Source organism: Canis lupus, chromosome 32 (assembly GCF_011100685.1).
Source record: "Canis lupus familiaris isolate Mischka breed German Shepherd chromosome 32, alternate assembly UU_Cfam_GSD_1.0, whole genome shotgun sequence".
Taxonomy (NCBI): Eukaryota; Metazoa; Chordata; class Mammalia; order Carnivora; family Canidae; genus Canis; species Canis lupus.
Window position 1 is genome coordinate 36,528,081 of NC_049253.1, and position 20,849 is coordinate 36,548,929.

At 35.3% G+C, this 20,849-nt stretch overlaps 1 long non-coding RNA gene across 1 annotated transcript in view; it reads right to left on the reverse strand.

The window, feature by feature from the left end:
- Nucleotides 1-3,810: 3,810 nt before the first annotated feature.
- The window catches only part of LOC119877803, a 51,323-nt gene continuing 34,284 nt past the window's right edge, over nt 3,811-20,849 (reverse strand). Inside the window, exons 2-3 of the long non-coding RNA XR_005382925.1 lie at nt 6,871-6,921; nt 3,811-4,351 (exon numbers count right to left, since the gene is read on the reverse strand). This is a non-coding gene — a long non-coding RNA (uncharacterized LOC119877803). The remainder of the gene's footprint in view (nt 4,352-6,870; nt 6,922-20,849) is intronic.

Sequence of the window (20,849 nt, forward strand, 5' to 3'; positions counted from 1 at the left end):
ATTTTTTGTAATCTGCTTCAAGCTCACCCTGCTAGAAATGCTTTTTTAGTGAAGTAACTAATTTGCCAAGTTAAAATCACTTTACAAATGAGGAGGCTAATTTTGTTTTTAATCATTTAACTATAGGATATTAATCATATGGTGAAAGAGGAAATTTAACAAAATGAGCATGTTCAAATCATTTGGCTAGCATGTGCTAAAGAGAGCAGATAATACCTCTTTTGGGAGATTTTTTTTTTTTTTTTTTTACCTGAGACAAAAGCAGATCACAAAGTGTATTGGTGTTTCTTTTTTAAATCTGTAACACAGTAGCAGATTGTCAAAAAGGGTTAAAGACTATGTCGGCCATGACTTTCTTCAGCTCTCTAGAGTGTGGCAACATGTATTATTTGGCGTAATCATGACACAGATCTGCATGTGTATGTCTTCAATAATTCATGTTGCAGCTTGTCTCACTGTGGGGACAGATGTCAGTGAAACCAGTGACAGCCGATCATGCTGATCTCACAGTGACACTGAGCCTTGAGTATATGCCCAGTGAGTATGATTAGAGCTAAGAATATACAGGCCAGCAAGTTTGGGTGAAGCTATTCATTTTATAAATACATGAAATGTACATGTTTACATGCATGTATGTATAAAAACACCTTACTTCCATATAATTTCCTAAAGATTTGGAAATATTTATAATTTGTATTAGTTCTATGTGGGAGCATTCCTTACATTTGAATGTCGTATTTATTAGATCACTTCAAATATATGTAGACTATGTTAATGACAAAATCAATTATTTATTGATAGGCATAGAAAAGTATATATCTCCTACAGGTGATTTATAGAAATACCAGTCTTGTTAATCTTTCATTACTAATTCATGTATGGAGCAAATGTTGCATATCCAGAAGATCAAAAACACTGACACATTGAAGTTTTGCTTTCAAAGACTTAGCTTTGTTTTTCACAATGATTGGTATTTTCTTTTAATGTTAGAATAAAAAAATGATCTTATTCCAGATACTCTAAGAAAAGCATAAGTGTACATCTATCAGTGTCTGTGAATATTATAGAATATCGAACATTGATTACATTATAGAAACATTACCCCTGCCCAAAGTTAGTCTAATCCTTATGCATTAACCCATAAAACTTTAATAGCAAAGGATTAGAATAGGAGAACGTTCCTGGAGCTGTGCAAGTCTATACTATTAGAACAGGAGTGACATTAGAGCAGTACTTACCTTCCATGTGTGCATGAAGAAATGCAGAGCTAGTAGTTTCAAAGCCTTTTTAAAAACCAGAATGTTGTGTAATATTTTTGGATCCCAAAAATGAGCTCTATTTATCCATTTCTTGGATAACATTAGAGAAGGGTCAGGTTCTACTTATAACCTACAGAATCCCTCATAAACAACTAGAAAATACCGTGTGTATGTTTGTATATGTGCATAAGTATGTGTATGGGTGTATGTATACGTACATGTGTATATATATATATGATATTTTAAAATATTCAACAGAACAAAAGTTCATATTTCTGTTTTCTTTGGCAATATAATATGTTCTTCTGTCATTTTTGACTTGCCCTTAGACATACAGCATTTTGTTTTGCTTTTGGAGTCATTTTTATTAGTGATTTTGTGATTTTAGAGAGGAAGTTCCTGGCTTCTTCCTAATGATTCCTTTGATCTCTACCTCCCCCCATCAGTACATTTAGAAAAAGGCATTGATTTTCCATTATCCCAGGATTAGACTGTTTTCAAGATACATGCAAGTCAGGGAATCTCTTCAGTGCTTCCATGCGTAGTGTTGCCTAACAGTAGGTACCATTTTTCTTTGGAGGTGCATTTACATAAACATTTCTAATCACAGCTCCATAAAGAGACACGGTGTAATAATTCATGACTTTTAGGTAATATGTCATATGAATCTTAACATATGGCATTACACTCTACAATGGCAATCTTGGCTTCCAAAGGGACCTGGAAAACATCCAGTGAGATGAGAATAAGCCAAACTTGATAGAAAACCATATCGATGCTAATCCAGGTTTACACCTTTCATTCAGACTCAGAACTCTCTAGCAGATGGTTCAGTGTTGAAGAACTAATGTTAGCAAAATGTCAAAACTATTTTGCTAGACTCCCCAATTGTTCATACAGAGTATTTTTCAAGTGCTGGATATCAAAATGGTATTAATAAATGGCAGCTCTAAGGTCTCTGATCATAAATGCAGGGTTTTAGTTTCAATTTCCAAGGACAATCTGGCTTTGGTCTCTTGGAAGACAGCCAATCAGCTTTTACAGTTTGACTTTACAAATTTTAGAAGTTTCTTCCCTGATTCTTCGGCCAACAAGGAAATAGCAAGGAAGACAAAGGAATGCAGAACCACTTGGCAGATAGCATTATTAGTGGCGACTTTATCTATTTAATCATCCAAATGAATGTCATGAGATAAACAAAGACTTTGAATCGAAATTTCTTATATTTGGGTTCATGGATATAGAGAAAAAAAATCTCAATGGGCTTCAGAGAGTCCATAAATCATCTGAATTTAGAGGCAAATGTGGGTGTGGGTGTGTATATGTATAATTTTCTATGTGCGCACACATAGACACTGAATATGCAAAAGGAATGAATACATGAGTGAATGACCTTCATATTAGGATATAACAATGGTGTCAGTTGGTTATAGAAACTCAGAATTCCATTTTTGAAAAACAAGAATCGGGGATCCCTGGGTGGCGCAGCGGTTTAGCGCCTGCCTTTGGCCCAGGGCGTGATCCTGGAGACCCGGGATCGAATCCCACGTCGGGCTCCCGGTGCATGGAGCCTGCTTCTCCCTCTGCCTGTGTCTCTGACTCTCTCTCTCTCTCTCTCTCACTGTGTGCCTATCATAAATAAAAAAAAAAAAAAGAAGAAAAAAAAACAAGAATGGGGGCACTTGGGTGGTACAGTTGGTTGGGCATCCCATTTTGGTTTCTGTTGGGGTCGTGAACTCAAGCCCTATGGGGTTCTGTGTTCAGCACAGAGTCTGGTTAAAACTGCTTCTTCTCTCTCCACCCCTCCCCCTCTCAAATAAATAAATATATTTTAAAAATAAGAATGAATCTATTTGCACCTAGATATTAATTTTACATATTAATTAGTCACTTACTGCCTATTAGGAACTATGCTGTCTTTAATGCATTTTTTCTTTTTTTTAAGATTTTATTTATTTATTCATGAGAGACAGAGAGAGAGAGAGAGAGATGCAGAGACATAGAGAGAGATGAAGCAGGCTCCATGCAAGGAGCCTGACATGGGACTCAATCCAGGGTCTCTAGGATCACGCCCAGGGCTGAAGGCGGCACTAAACCCCTGAGCCACCCGGGCTGCCCTGCATTTTTTCCTCTTATACTACAGGCATATCTTCTGAAGTAAGAATTAAGAGCCTTGTTTTTCAGATGTCTCAGAGAGACAGACTTCTCTGCACTCTCTCAATTGGTAATCTAGAATGAGACTTCCTGACTCCAAATTCCACTTCTTTTCTTTTATATGACATTTACTCCTTTAATAATGGTTTCCATTTTAGTGTAAACAGACTACCACCCCAATAGCAAAAGACAGAGTTAGCCAAGTCTATGGTAACATAAGAAGACATATAAGTAGGAGACTACTTTTAGGTAATATTTCTTTTAATATTTCTTTATGCAAGTCTACAGGATATCAATATTATTATTCTCAAGACATGTGTTTTCCTTTGCAAACTTCCTGTAGCAGCCAATATCAAACAGCGGCAAGACTTTCCAGCACATATGTTTAAATCCTAACCGTTAGCCTAAGACAAAGCAAGTGGGCATTCCACCCTGAAAGCCAGTTCACAACAAGACAGCTATTTTTCCTATTTCTCCATGAATGCATTTCTAGGAGTGAAGTCACTGAAAAAGATTCATGTGTAGCCCCTAAAACACTAGGCAGATTAAACCCCCAAAAATGATCAGTAAGATTGATGTGAGAAATTTAAGAGCTGAAAGGATGTATCATGTTCAAATTAGATAAAGCCATTAAATCAGGGCTAATCCCATAGAGGGGACCTGTGCAGGGCTCAGGATTGGGGGTCTGGGGGGTTAGTCATTTGTATGTCCTTGCCTGAAGGAGTGTCAAGTTGGACTCTCCAACATTGTTCCAACTACATAACTCTTACATTAGTGACGACTTAATAGATTTCCTCACTTCTAAACACGAATTTGTTCTTCTCAGTATGTCTTTTATGATTAACCATGGTTTTATTTTCATTTTTGTTCATTATCAATTTCATCACTGAAGACTGTCCATATTTCTTTAATGTTGTGACAGGAATCCTTTACTGAAGCTAAAAAAAAAAACAAACAAGAATGAAACAAGCTAAGAGAATAACACTGTACTCCATTTTTCCATTTAAAATGTTACAAAACAGCTTTCAGTTTAAAAATTTTTGACAGTGTATATTCAATTCTTCAACTAACAGATGCATGTACATAAAATTATATGATTGAAATTCAGTGTCAGGGGCTTTAGTCATTTAATTTGGGCAAACTTAAGACATTGGTTCATAATATAGCTATTGAAATATCTCTAATAATGAGAGGGATTTTTATGAAATGGTGACATGGAAGTGTTTATTGAATTTAAAAGGGGTGGTTTATGGCAATATTTTTAAAGGAAATTAATATAATTCATTTTTTAAATGAAAAGTGATTTATTTGTTTTATTTTTTTAAAGAAATCAATTTATAAGGAAATTGAGTGAACAACATATGTCTATTCAGTGAAAGAAGAAACCAAACCTTCTCTTAGGACTTTTGGTCCAGAGTTCTTCACCCTAAAACTTCAACCATTGATAATGTTTTTACTAATTAAGAAATATTAGAACTATTAGCTACTACTTAATAAAAAAAATGAAGACACTGAGAACTACTGATAAGGTATGCTTCATGTTCTTATCAAGATTTTGAGATATATTTCTCAAATGACTAAATGACCTTAATAAAAGGTAATAGATAAATGCCTTTAGCGAAGACAATCTAGTAAAGAAAATAGTTTCCAATTGTGAAGTCTAGCTTGAAAGTGGTCCTTGGAAGTCCTACTCAAAATGCCGGTCTGAGAATTTAAATCAACTTTGTCAGAAATACAGTTTGATTCAGCTATAGATACTGTTTTTTCATTACAAGACACTCACAATAAAGAAAGCAATGTGTTGATTTCCATTCTGGGGCAAGCTCCCTAGTGTATGATGGACTGGACTGTTTAGATACTGCCACCAGTTGCCTAACCACATTTTATGTAGCATTTGTCTAAGAAAAGATTATTTCAATGCATCATCACTGTTAAATATCTGTTTCTAATCAAGATTTTAAAATCACATGTGAATAAAGTGGGGCTTTAAAATAGGCAACTGATTTTTCTCAAACCAGTGCTATTTTCACGTACATAAATAACTAAAGGAGAGTTTTAGAAAAATATACTGCTATTTAGGGAAAACTGTAAGAAAATAACATTTAGGAAATGAACATAAAAGACCAAAAGTTCACATGTTGTACTGTCTTCAGCAATCTTCCCATAACTGACAGGCAAGGGTAATGGTAATATTTATTTTCTCTTTTATTGTAGATTGAACCATTTTATAACTAGGGTTATAAGTAAAGGAATGTTGGCCATTTTCCACTTAGGAATGAGGAACTTTAGCTTGTAAGCACCTGCTTATATTAGCTTAGGCTTTCTTAATGACATCTGTCTTACTATGTTTGTGATGCTATGGCAGAATACCATAAAATGGATGGCATAAACAAGTAACATTTATCTTCCAGAGTTCTCAGTGAACTCTTTCACAGTTTCTCAGTTCGGGGCTGAGAAGTCCAAGATCAAAATCCTGGCCATTCAACATCTGATGAGAGTCATTTTTTTAGTTTCCAGACAGCTTCCTTTTCTCTGTGTTCCTCACATGGTAGAGAGAAAGAAGAAAAGGAGGGCCTCTGGTCTCTTCTTATAAGGACACTAATCCCATCATGAGGAATCCACCCTCAAGACCTCATCTAAGCTTAATTATCTCTCAAAGGTCCCATCTCCAAATACCATCACATTAGGGTTTTTAACATATCAATTTTGTGACGGAAACATTTAGCTCATAGCAATAAAGTGAATGTCATCTAAAATATATTGGTCCCCAGATTAAGACCAAAAGCGTGTTTAAAATATTTTTGAGCTAGAGATAGGTCAGGATAACTCTAGAATGGAAATGTAATCTTCCTACAGGGAAACAGACTATCCATTGTTCTGATAATTTAGTAGGATAATTGAGTGTGTGCCACAGAAACCAAGCACTTCTCTCACTCTCTTATCCTTTGGATTTACAGAAAAAAGCAGATACATCATTTATATAATGAATGGGATCATTCCATAGCAATTTGGGAAGTCCAGATCACTTCAATATAGAACGTTAACTGTGTCTGTGGCTCATCATATGAGCTCCAACACTGACTGGGTAACCTTAGGCAAGTTACTTGGTCTTTCTCTGTCCAGTTTGCCAATTTATAAAGCAGAGATAATCACAGGATTTATCTCTAGAGAAGGGATTATATGAGATAACCAAGTAAAGAGCTTAGCACAGCAACAGTGGTAAGCACTCAATAGATGCTACTATTGCTATTTAGATATGGTGATTTCACCTAACTCAGGAGTCTTCGTTTTACAAATGTGTCAAGGTTAACTTAGATTCCAGTGTCCTAAGTGGTGGCAGGCGTTATTGTTTTTAAGAATGGGTTGACCTTAAGGAAATGTATTTTCCCTACAGACCCAACATGACCACTTACACATTTGACAAGTATAACATTTTTTAAAGAAAATAACATTTTACCTCTAGCTTCTGGATCTTTTGTTCAAGACAAGGCTCTATCAGAAACAATAGCTTTGGAAAAAAAAAAAAAAGAAACAATAGCTTTGTTATAAGACATTTTATTCTAGGAAAGGTGGTTTTGCATATTCAGTAGGGCTCCAGGCTAGTGATTTTGTGGTTAGGTTTCTTGTCTTCTAGGAAGCCCTTGACAAAGGTCACAATCTGCTCGTTCTTCTTATTAAAATAAAGATGGAAAGCATTGATGATAACTCTGCCCAGCAGCTAACTTCATCATCTGTAGCAGTTTCAACATATGCTTGTGAGATAATGAAAAATATAGCATTAAATACGCTGGCAGATTGAATCTTGTTTCAGGGTAAATAAGGTAAGTCATTTTTTTCCCTCTTCATTTCCTCAGAACCTGTTTAGCATTAGACTGTTAATATCATCACTGATACATGACAAAACCGTTGCATAATATACTGCGTTTCAGACCAACCCCCACATAAAAGAGAGCAACGAAAAACTATGAACATTAATCGGGCATTCAAAATAATGAAGTGCTTCAAGCCAACCCTCTTCTAAAGCCTTCTACTCCAAGTTTTGCAGGAACAAATAGTTTTATAAATCTGACATGCTTTCCTGGTCCCATTTTAATATTACGAAAATGTCATTTTTCTGAGCTATAGTCAATAGTCAAGAATATATTTTATAGCCAATAGTAAAAATATTCTGTGCAATCTTTATGATGTGATCTTTTTTTTAAGAAACAAGTTTAGAATCTAAAAAACAAGTTTGTCAATATTGGGAAGAAAGGAAGAAAGGATTATTTACACTCTAATCTTCAAAAACTAGGAAAATACACATAATGGTTTTCAGCAACCAATATTTTGTCATGGTACATTTTCACCTGGGGAAATTATAGCTATATGAAGTCTACATATATTTTTAATCTAATAATAATTTTAAAATGCTACTAATAAAAAGTATGTAACTATTCATTTCAGAGAAATATCAAATAAGTTAACAGCAATTGAATTTGTGATTATAGTGGGGAGTATAGCTCAGGAAAATTTTCTACACACACACAATTCCAAAAAAATTCTCATTTTAAATTAAAATATGATTTGGGGCATCTGGATAACTGTCAGTTAAGCCTCTGATCCTTGATTTTGGCATGGGTCATGATCTCAGAGCCGTGGAATTGAGCTTCACATTAGGCTCCATGCTCACAGAGGAGTCTGCTTGGAATTCTCTCTCTTTTCTCTTCCTCTACCCCTCTTGTCCCCGTATGTGTACATGTGCATGCTCTCTCTCTCTCTCAAATAAATAAATAAAATCTTTAGAAATAAAATAAAATATGATTTAAGAATGAAAGTATTTACTCATTTTATTAAGATAAAAACTTAATTAGAAGCTGGCTTTTTATTGATTTTATCCTTTGGTTGGTAACTCTATGTTACCATGTTGTGCTTTTATGTCACAAGTACATTTCTATGGCCTGTCCTGTGTCCCTTGATCCTAGATGATAAACACACTTTGTTCAGTTGTTTCCATTACACTAGAAGATAGTCTCAGTTGCTCACTCTGAGTTGTCCCATTTATGCTATTGCCATCAAATTCATCTTTCAAAAGTAACGTTAGGACAAACATCTTCCCTCTACTGGCTCTGGTTTACAGAAACAATAAATGGCTCAGCTGTAGCCATTGCTTCACAATCTAATTAAAACAAGAAATTGCAGATGCTGTGGATTTTTTTTTTTTTTTTATGCCTAATGATACAAGCAACTGCATGGAGCACATATGCTCATTTTCTATTCTCTTACAAAGACTACAGAGAACCTGAACTTGCAACAAGCATGGGATGTGGTATGTTAAGTGTTATTCAAGGTCAAATGTTTTTAGAAGTAAAAATAGCAACATTAATCAAGTGATTTCTTGTATTGTAGTCTAAGATTTAATGCTTTTTTAAATTTAAAGCCTGAAATCTATCATATGAATATATCAAGCCCAAATCCACTTTGAATTATGCCTACATAGTCTTTAAGATAGTATTTCCCATGTGTTTATTTTAGACTGATTTCCATTTTCTTTTAATTGTATGTTTTCAATATGAACTGAAGTATACAAGTAATATACATGAAAGCTTTAAGCATAACAAAGAAAACACCTATGAACCAACCCACCACCCAATTTAACAATGTTAACATGACAAATATCATTGACTCGTCCATTTTTTTTCCCTTTTTTTTTTTTAAGTTTTATCATATTCAGTTCAAAATACCATCAGATTGCCCTTGTGATTTCTTCTTTGACCCCTAGGATATTTAGAAATACATTGTATAGTCTCCAAATATTTGGGTATTTTCTATTATCTTCTGTTACTGATTTCTAATTTAATTCTATTATGGTCAAAGCTCATACATGCTCTGATGATTTAAATCCTTTTAAATTTATTGGCCTGTTTTATGGTCCAGAATATGTTCTATATTAGTAACTTTGTTATGTGCACTACAGATTCTGCTGTTCTATAAATTCGATTAGGTAAAATTAGTTGATAGCATTAAGTGTTCTACATACTTACTGATTTGCTGTCTGCTTGTTCTGTCAGTTATTGAGGGCAAAATATTGAAATTTCCAGCTATAATTGAAGATTTGTCTATTTCAGTTCTGTTTTTTACTTCATGTATTTTGAAGCTCTCTTCTTAAGTTAAAAATCTTTCAAATTGTTCTGTCCTGTTGGATCTTTTATCATTATGAAATGACTTTCTTTTTCACTGATGGTAAGTTTTAATATCTGTAGGTCATGTCCCCACATATTTTTCTTTTTCTTCAGTTCAGTGGTATCTTGGTTATTCTAAGACTTTTGCTCTTTCATACACATTTTTTTCATATACATATAAAAATCATCTTGCGAAGTTTCCCAAAGTCCCTAATGAGGTTTTGTTAGAATTTCTTTGAAATTTTACATCAAATTTGTGAAGACAGGGACAAGAACTTGATAAAGGATATCTGCTCAGAACATATAGTAAACTATATATTTAACACCTAAACATTAAAGACTAACATTACCCCTAAAACCAGAAAGTGGTTAAAGAGAATGCTTATTACTACTTCTATTCAATATTGTACTGGAGGATCTACCCAGCTCAAAAAGACGTAAAAATCAATATGTAAGTAGAAAAGGGGGAAAAGTTGTCGTTATTAATTAAATGATGCATTTGCCCCCATAGAAAATCCAAAAACAAAAACAAAACCCTACAAGCAAATTACTAAAAGTAATAAAGTAATTTAGTGAGTTCACTGAAGTTTTCAGGAATATTTAGTAAACTCAAAAATTACAATATCAATAAAAAGTAAGATACCTAGGAATAAGTCTAATTATGAATAAAACTTAATGAAGAAACTATAAAAATTAATTGAAATACAAATTCTAATTATGGTGAGGATATATACAAGAGAAATTCTTTTAACTTAATGGTAGCTATGTATGGTACAACCATCTTGAAATAACTTAGCCAAACTTAGTACTGAGTTGGAAAACATAAAAAGAATTCCTAAAATTACAAAAAAATAAATAAGAGACATATTCAAATGTATTTATTTATAGACATTCATGTGGTAAGCAAAATTCTAAATTGGCCCCTAAGATTTTCACCCTCTGGTATATACATATCCTGTAAAATGCTCTCACCTTGAGTATGAGCAGGACTTATGAACCTGATGAGATATCACCTCCAGGATTATTTTATATTATGTGGCAGAAAGGAGTTTGTGGAAGTAATTAAGATCTGTGATTAGTTGACTTTGAGTTAATCAAAAGAAATAACACTCTCGGTGGGCCTGACCTAATCAAGGAACCCTGAAAAGAAGAAGACATTCAAAGCTAAACATGTCTCTTTTGCTGGCTTTGAATAAGCAAACTTGCCATGTTGCAGAATAGTTCATATGCTACGTAAGTTAAGTGGCCCCCAAACTAAGAAAGTCTGCAGCTGGCAGACAACAAGAAAGCAGAGACCTCAGTCTCACATTACAAAAAACTAAATTCTACCAACAGCTTGGAAGCTTCTGAAGAGACTCTGATCAACATCTTTATTTTGACTTTTTGAGATCCTAAGTAAAGAAAACCAGCTAGCTGATCCATGCTGTGCCCAGACTCCTGACCCATAAAACCATAAAATAACAAATTTGTGATGTTTTCAAAGTCTAAATTTGTGGTAAGTTGTTATGCAACAGTAGAAAAATAACACAGTTTGTAATGGCAAAACAAAAACCAAAAACAAAACAAAGCCATTCTAGAATAACCCATATGTCTATGAGTAGCAAATGAATTAATGAATTATTTCATTATAGTCATAAAATGTGCTAAACCATGATAAAATTAAATAAACTATATCAACATAAATTGATCTCAAAAAGCTATTCAGCAAAAACATGCAAATCATAAAAATATACTCCCTATGACTCTATTTATATAATTGTTAAAACAGGAAAAATTAAATGATATATCATTTAGAGACATTTATCAATGAGAAATGGTTAATATACAATGTCAAGATTGAGATTGCCTTTGGTGGAGGAAGATACTTGTGAGGGTTATAAAAGCGGCTTCAAAGATGTTGTTAGCCTACTTCTTAGGCTCAGTGGTGAGTACGTGGGAGCTTATTATTTTTAAAATTCTGCATATATGTTAAAAATGGTATTTTAAATGGAAAAGTTACCACTAAGAGTTTATAATCCTGTTTTGTTTTTTTTAAAAAATATTTTATTTATTTATTCATGACAGACACAGAGAGAGAGAGAGGGAGAGGCAGAGACACAGGCAGAGGGAGAAGCAGGCTCCATGCAGGGAGCCTGACATGGGACTCAATCCCAGGTCTCCAGGATCACACCCCGGGCTGAAGGTGGTGCTAAACCGCTGAGCCACCAGGGATGCCCTATAATCCTGTTTTTTTTTTTTTTTTTTAAAGTCCCTAAACTCCAGAAAGTTAATTTCTTGTCTTCCTAGATTAGAAATCGAGTAATAAGTTCATCAAGTGGAAAAAAATTATGTATGGCTCTCCAAGTGCATTTAAATACAGCAACAGCAGTAGCAGCCATGGTAGTAGTCATCTCTTCACCCTAATTATTGATGGCAGTTGAGGCAGATTAGCAAAGTGAGCCAGGAGACTAGTGACCCAGGTGTCATCTTTCTTCTGCTGTGTTGTATGCTTTGCATGTTCAATCTGTGCTGTGTTGGGAAACTGAAGCCAAGAGAAAACCCAAGCACTAATAATGGAGAAAGAGAAAAAGAAAAAGAGAAAGACACAAAAGCTGAAAGCAGGGAGAGAAAACAAATTTAAATATGCTTCACATTTTTTGGATTAATTAGAAAGTGAATCATAAACCACTGTTTAACTGGCAATGTGATTGTGGATGAATTATTTATTCAATTGAAACACACCACCTATGTTTACAATATTGAACTGTTTTGCTTATACATCTTGAGTATTGAACCATTTTGCTTATGAGAAGAATATCTTAGTAAGGGTCCTGAGAAACTCCGTGGAACCAGAACTCGTGAACCTTCCTAATGAAATCTTGAAAGACAAGCCAGTTCTCTGTTTCTACACTAAGTTTCCAAATCTAATTCTACTTCTCTAATGGTTGTCTTGAATCTCATGACCACTATGGCTAAGTGAACGATCTGAGCTAGATCTACGGCAGGAACACCTTGCAATAAGACTTTGTATAGGGGATCCCTGGGTGACTCAGCAGTTGAGCATCTGCCTTCAGCACAGAGTGTGATCCTGGAGTCCCTGGATCAAGTCCCACATCAGGCTCCCTGCACAGAGCCTGCTTCTCCCTCTGCCTGTGTCTCTGCCTCTCTCTCTCTCTCTCTCTCTCTCATGAATAAATAAATAAACTCTTAAAAAAAAAAGACTTTGTATAGATGTACCAAAAGTTTCTTATAACAAAATGTTGCTAACTCAGATTTCACAAAGCTTAATTCTCACAACCAGCTAAAAAGGATCACTGGGTATCTTCTAAATTACCAGGCACTTTTAACACATTCTACTTTGCAAACTAATTCTAGCCTACAATAATAGGAATGTGCATAAACAGGGTGGTAGTATCTATATATGTTATTGCTGTGGCTTAAAAAAGATCAAATTACTAACTATAAAAAATTATCACTAAGAATAAGGAAAAAAGAATTCACCAATTTTCCCCTTCCAGCATAAAAATTTTAATAATCATTGCTGTTAGGTTAGAGGAAATGATTTTCATTTAGTGAATTCAACTTAATATTTAAGTATTAGGACACTGCCTTATCCCTGTCCTCTTTGACTCCCACTATCCCACTCCCAACAATAAATTCATCTGTACTAGACTAAACAGTCAGCAAAATTTTAGAACTAGAAAAGATTCAAGATAACATGTGGCTCAGGGATCCCTGGGTGGCGCAGCGGTTTGGCGCCTGCCTTTGGCCCAGGGCGCGATCCCGGAGACCCGGGATCGAATCCCATGTCGGGCTCCCGGTGCATGGAGCCTGCTTCTCCCTCTGCCTGTGTCTCTGCCTCGCTCTCTCTCTCTCTCTCTGTGTGTGACTATCATAAATAAAGGAAAAAAAAAAAAAACATGTGGCTCAGCTGAACAATAACACTATATTTGGGGTGGTAGTTAAAATTTCTTTTTGAAATGAACACTAGAAAAGTAAAACTGGATTTTTCCCATAGACCATCATTGAGAAGGTTTATTAGCTCCCTGAATTTGAGAAAGAATTCACTTTTTAACAGCTGGATTTTGGCATACACACACAAAATAATAATAATTAGGTCAACTATTTTCAAGGGGAATAGGACCTTGCAGCATGGAGACTATAAAGGAACAACATTTATAAATGTTGGCAACCAGTTGTACACTAGGAAACCAAAAGCAATTTATGTAGGAATTTGCCATCTCTCTAAAATCTATGACTAATTTCTCAAGTGGTTTTATTTCTCATACTTAATCACTCTACTTCCTACTTCAAAATATAGGTGAGGGGATTTGGTTGCATCCAATGCTCCAAAGGGATCATGGAACAAAATATGCCAGTGAGGTTTTAAGAAGGCTGCTTATATAACTAACAATGGAACACCTTATAAGATTTAAATGGAAAAATGAGATAAATTTTTCTCTTCTTGGATACTTTCAAAAGCTGGAGACTATTATTCTCTTCTCTGTTTGTCATTGCAGGATTGCTTTTCTTTTTTATTTTTTAAAAGATTTTATTGATTTATTTGAGAGAGAGAAAGTATGAGCAGGGGGAGTGGTAAGGAGAAGTAGAGAGAGAAGCAGACTCCCCGCTGAGCCCTAAACTGAGCTAGATCCCAGGACCCTAGATCATAACCTGAGCCAAAGGCAGACACTTAACCAACCGAGCCACTCAGGTACCCCAGGACTACTTTTCTTAATCAAATTATTTTGGAGCCAATTCATAACTTCTGCTATTTATAAATAAATTTTGTCGTATTGCCTTTGCCCCCAATTTTCCTTCTCATCAAGTATACCTATCAGTCAGCCCTTTCAGGGTTTCAAGTTAAGCTCTTTTCATAGGAAAACTACATTTGATAATAATATTAATCTTTGCATGAAGCTCTTATATACATCATCCCATTCCATTCTTTTTTTTTATTTTTTTTAAGATTTTATTTATTCATCAGAGACAGGCAGAGGGAGAAGTAGGCTCCATGTAGGAAGCCCGATGTGGGACTCGATCCCAGGGCCCCCTGGATCACACCCTGAACCAAAGGCAGACAACCGCTGAGCCACCCAGGCGTCCCCCATTCCATTCTTAAAGTAGCAGTGTTGATATATAGATTTCCATTCTTTAGAGAAGAAAAGAGAATGCTTGGAAAAGTGAAGTGGCCTGCCCAAGATCACAGCTAAATAAATGACCGAACTAAGAATAGAAGTGAAATTTCTTTGCACAATGCTCAGTATGATTTCTTAAAGCCACACTTCTCCTTAGATGCATCAGCTTGTCTCTGTTCATCACTCCTCTCTTCTTACTCTTCACTTCCATATCTATTTCCATGCAATAATGTTTATGAGCTTGCATCCAAATTGCTGTGGACACAACACTAATTACAAGGGACTTCTGGCAATCTCCAAAGGCCTTGCAGTGCCTGAATTCTCTGTGGCACCAGTACCAACTGAGATACTTATGAGGAAATAGTATAGAGTTGATGAAACAAGTTTCTGGTGCCTTTGCAAGCAGCGAGTCTGTAAATTTAAAGAGGTCTTCCTTCTCTTCTGAAGACAGTGAATTCATGACTGTCTCTGAATATTTTGCCTTACTATCATTCTTTAGTGGCTGGAGTATTTAGGTTTTATATGTCAGTCTGGGAAAATCACATACAACTTAAATTCACATTAAAAATATAGTCAATTACTATCATTCCTATCAGGGAATATCCAGGAAATTACTGTAGGTAACTTAAATTGAGGAGATTTAATACATAAGTAATGAGTGATGGAATTGTTGAGAAGCCAGTAGAGGATGATGAAACAACCCTGGTGGTTTCCACAATTGCAAGAAGCTACTACCACTTCTGGCCCTAGAAGGACAAAGGGGGAAAGTCTTATTATCAGAGACTGGAAATCACGATTGGTGGTGGAAACACTAGAACTCAGCAAAGGCTTTGTAGTGAAGAAAATAAAAAAACACAGAGGACACTGGCCATTATAGAAAGATATTACCCATGGATAAGCTAGAAAGAAGAAATACCCTGGTTTCTCTCATCTTTTTTTTCCTCCCATCACCACTTCAACCCCAGGCCTTGCATGTACCAAATTTACCAAAAGCCAGTTTGCAAGTTAAGTCTGAGAAACATTTTGTGGGTGAAGGGTCAAAAATAAATATTAGTAAGCAGACAATGACCAATCCACTTCCTAAGGCATAAAAGAGGAAACTTAGAGCTGCAAACGGATTGCTGAATTATGTTCAATTTACTTTTCTTTTATATAATAAAAATCATCTGCAAATTTCTAAGTAGCCTAGACATTGTAGCATTTGGTACATAATGTAGCTGGTTAGTGAAAATCAGGCAAAGTATAGAAAGTAATGTAGCATAAGTACTATCATATTTTCTCATTATACACTTTAAGCAACAATAATGGATATCATTACACAAAAATATGTACTAAAATCATACAATTTACTTGGATTGTATAAAGAAAGGATTTACTTCGTCTGTCAAGATATGTATACCTCCAATTACATATTCATTATATAAGCACCCACTCAAGACCTACTATGTGGTATGTAATTTGCCAATCCCTAGAAAAGCAAGTATTTTTATAAGACAGGATCATGTCCTCAAAAAATGGAGGGTAGGAATTAAGAATAAAGTAAATGATATATATATACTACATAAATATGATTGAGAGGAGCACACAAATAAGAAAATAATTCATTTTTTCCAGCAGGAAGCAAGTCAAAGAAGACTGAACAAAAGAGAGCATTTCTGGGTTTGTTTTTTAAGATTTTATTTGTTTATTTGAGAGAGAGCTCAAGAGGGTGAAGAGGACAAGCAGGGGGAGAGGCAGAGAGAGGGAGAAGCAGACTCCCCCATGAGCAGGGAGTCCAACTTGGGGCTTGATCCCAGGACCCTGGGATCATGACCTGAACTGAAGGCAGACGCTTAACCGATAGAGCCACCTGTGCTTCTTAGAAGAGAGGCTCTTTGAACCTAATCTGAAAATATAAGAAAAATCAAAGCAAATGCTTCATCTCTCTGAAGGCTTCCCATTCACACAATAATCTTATAATGATTGCTTATATGCCACCTTCTGTATTGATTATAATACTGAATCATTTGCTTACTTCAAGAAAATGCTTGAAAATAACCTCTCACATTTCTATCCACTTAGTAATTCCAGAAACTTAGCAGAGATATTCATAATTTTAAAGCGGTACATGCTACAGCATTAACTCCTTTTTCTGTCATTTCAAACCCTGTCCCCTTGCTATTCTGCTTCCTACATACTACTGAATACTTTATAGCAGTGGATCTTTGTTGTAACTTGCATTCTTTCCCAGTACAACCCAAGAGTCATACAGATCTGCTGTATGAGAGGCTGTAATCAAAAATTTTCTTTGTTTTCCACATTTGGAAAGGGATTCAGATAACATTTCGTATACTGGAAACTCTACACAAGATATAGATGAACTTGTTAGCCACTCTCGTACTGGAAAATGTGATACCTAAATCTTACTGCTTCTGTAGACCTTCTTCTGTGCTACAAAGACTCTAAAAATATATGGTGGTGCCTATCTCAGATTCACTACTTGAGACACTACATACCTATACTAGGAGTGAGGACATCCTTTAGGATAAAAACTGATCTCAAATTTCACAAATGTTTACCACCTAACTAGCTTTTGCATATATAGCATAATAACATAGCTTCTAATTCAAAACTTCTATTGCATGAAATTTAAACTAACCTTCCAGATTCATGACTTTTGCCACAAGAAGACAAAGAGGCTTTGTTCTCCTTTAAAAATAACAACAACAAAAAAACAATCTTATAGAGAATCTCAGCCTGAAGTCTTGATAATCATAAGCCCATATGTTTTCATGCTATGAGGAGAAAGAAACCATTTTAGGTGTGAATACAGATTCATGCAGACAAAAAATAGCCCATTGCTTAATGTGAGTCCACTCTGCCCGGATTTGGTTCTTGTCTGCAGCTGCTATTCTGATTGAGGTTTCCTCTATTTTGGTCTTGAGCACCTCTCTGACTTGAACTCTTCCCCACATAGTCACAGCATTCCTAAATACACAATCACACTCTAACACCAGCCTAAAAAAAAATTTATTCTTCTCTGCCAACAGAGAAGGCTGGGTTTTTATTGAACCCAGCCTCTTTGCTCCTGTTTCAATGCAAGAGGAGTTTCATGACTGTCTTACGGACACTGCCCATTGCCCACAAAACCAGTGCTAACTTCAAAAACTTTTTTTCCCCAATTTTTAATCTCATCTTTTATGTTGATGTACACTGTCACTAGCCAGAAAAAAAGGTGGGTTTGGAATATGCAGTAAGATGAGAAAGTAGAATATTTTTCTTTGCTATCTATATTGTTGCTTACCCACATGACTGAATCTATAATCTTTGGTGGTGTTTATGACCATGGAGAGTGAAAGAAACAATGAGAATTTATCACCTCAGAAAGTATAAAAATGCTATTTGTTCATTCATTGAGGATCTGTTATATGTCATACAATTTCTTTCTAATATAGCTATTATAAACTGTGTTGCCCTCCAAACAACTTAGGCATGGAAATGCTTTGGTTCAAACAACCAAAGTAACAGCCATTTCCCCTTTGCGTCCAGCTAGTTGCCTTTGAAAACTCTTTTTGTTGTTGTCTTACTCTAATATTAGGTCTCAGATTCAGGATTAAACAGAATCAATCAATCAAACAAGACCTATTCATTAATAAGGTGACTCTTCTTCCCAAATGTATGGATCCAAGGGTCTTCTTCATTTTGCTTTCCTGATACATGGAAGGAGTAGTGTGAACAAAAGAGACGACAGTACCGATGACAGACAATTGATGTGTGAGTTTAATTCTGTGAGTTGGTTAATTTTGTCACAATTGCCCCACTTATCAAGCCCATATTTTAGGAATTCCAGTAAAGACACAATGTTCCTATAGAAGAACACAATGTGCTCATATTTTGGTAGTTCCCTTTCAGAAGAAACTATTATAAAATAAACAACTGACTCTTCTGGATTATTTTTAGAGCTATATCATCTCAAGGTACATATCCCTGTCCACAGAATGAGGTATAACATAAAACAGAAATTTCTGAATGGGAATAATACTGGGAAATAATATATAGAGTTGATCAAAACATCAAGAAACTAAAATCTTATCTTAAATTTTAAAAACTTTTTAATGAAAACAGAACTGTGAAACTACAACCAAAAATATTTGCTATTCAAGCTATGTTTCACAAATCACATGGCTCTAGTAAAGACCTGTCTATCTTCATTGGAAGAAATGTCACATACATATTGTAGATGAGTTAGATGTAAGTAGGACCTGGCTAATGATATAAGAAAAGAACTAATTACAACAGAATAAACTTTGGTGTTTGAGTACCCAGGTAATGATATTCTAGAAAATTGGAAAATGGTACAAAATATATAGAAAATTCTGGGGCTTATAGCCAGCTTATGTTCAAGTGGTGCCAATAAAATGTGACCTCTCTACACTATCAAAGAAATACTCCAAATTATGCTTTATCGGGATGGCATAAAAATTTAATGTATCTAGAAGTGCATTTTAGGATTTATTGAAACCAGTAACCAAAGGGTTAATGGGACTAATCTCAGCTGTTGACCACTAAACCAGATGCAACTTTTTACTTAGACCTTTTCATTTGCCTTTAAATTTCCGGACCCTCCTCCTCCTCCTCCTCCTCCTCCCTCCTCAACCTCCTCCACCTCCTCCACCTCCTCCACCTCCTCCATTTCCTCTGGAGAGTCAGATTTGAGGCTTGCTGCTCCTGACTCCTTATTTGGCTGCCTCTCAAACCCTTTCCTTGCTACATAACTCAACAGTTTCAATGTTTGTCTTTGCTGTGTATCTAGCAGATGACCTTGGGTTCAGTTACATTATGACAAAGGCAACAGTGCAGTCCAGGGGAGGAAGTATGATTTTTTCCAAAAATGGTGCTAGATGAACACAATATCCATACAGGTAAAAAAATAGTTGAATCTCTACCTTACAACTTACACAAAAATAAATTCTAGTGGAATGCATATCTAAATATAAAATGTAAAACAATAAGGCTTTAAGAAGAAAACATAGAAGAACATCTTTGTGACTTTAGAGGAGGCAAAGATTTCTTAAATAGGACACAAAAGCACTAACCATGAAATTTAAAAACTGGATAAATTGGACTATATTAAAATTCCTACTTGGTGTCAAAAATCATAATTAAGATAGTGAAAAACCAATAAAGTAGGAAGCTATTCACTTTAACATATCTGATAAAGGATTCTTATCCAGAATATAGATTTTTAAAAACTATTAAACATAATAGCAATTGTTGGTGAGGATGTGGGAATGCAAACTGGCACAGCCACTGTGGAAAACATTATGGACATTTTTCAAAAAATTAAAAATAAAACTACCCTATGATCCAGTATTTACACTACTGGTTATTTACCCCAAAAATACAAAAACATTAACTCAAAGGTATACGATACAACCCTATGTTTTTTTTGTTGTTGTTGTTTTTGAAGTTATTTATTTATTTGAGAGCACGAGTGGGAGGGGCAGAGGCAGATAGAATCTCAAGCCTACTCTGCACTGAGCATGGAGGCTGATGTGGGATTTGATCTCACCACCATGAAATCTTGACCTGAGCCAAAACCAAGAGTCAGATGCTTAAACAACTGCACCCCACAGACATCCCCACACCACTATGTTTATAGCTGCAATATTTACAATAACCAAATTATGGTAGCAGCCCCAACTATCCATTGACCGACTAGATAAAGAGGATGTGGTATATTTACACAATGGAATATTATTCAGACATAAAAAATGGAATCTTGCCATTTGCAACAATATGGATGGAGCTAGAGAGTATAATGCTAAACGAAATGTCAGTCAGAGGAAGATAAATACTATATGATTTCATTCATATATAGCATTTAATGAAAATGAAATGAAAACGAAAACAAAGAAAATAGAGGCAAACCAAGAAACAGACTCAATTACAGAAAACAAACTGATGGCTAGCAGAGGCTAGCAGATGGTGGGGGGGGGGATGGGTTAAATAGGTGGTAAGGATTAAGGAGGCAGCGACTTGTGATGAGTACTGAGTGGTGGATGGAATTATACACCTGAAACTAATATAACACTATATATTAACCAGCTAGATTTTTTTTTCAGATTTTATTTATTCATGAGAGGCACAGAGGGGCAGAGACATAGACAGAGGGAGAGGCT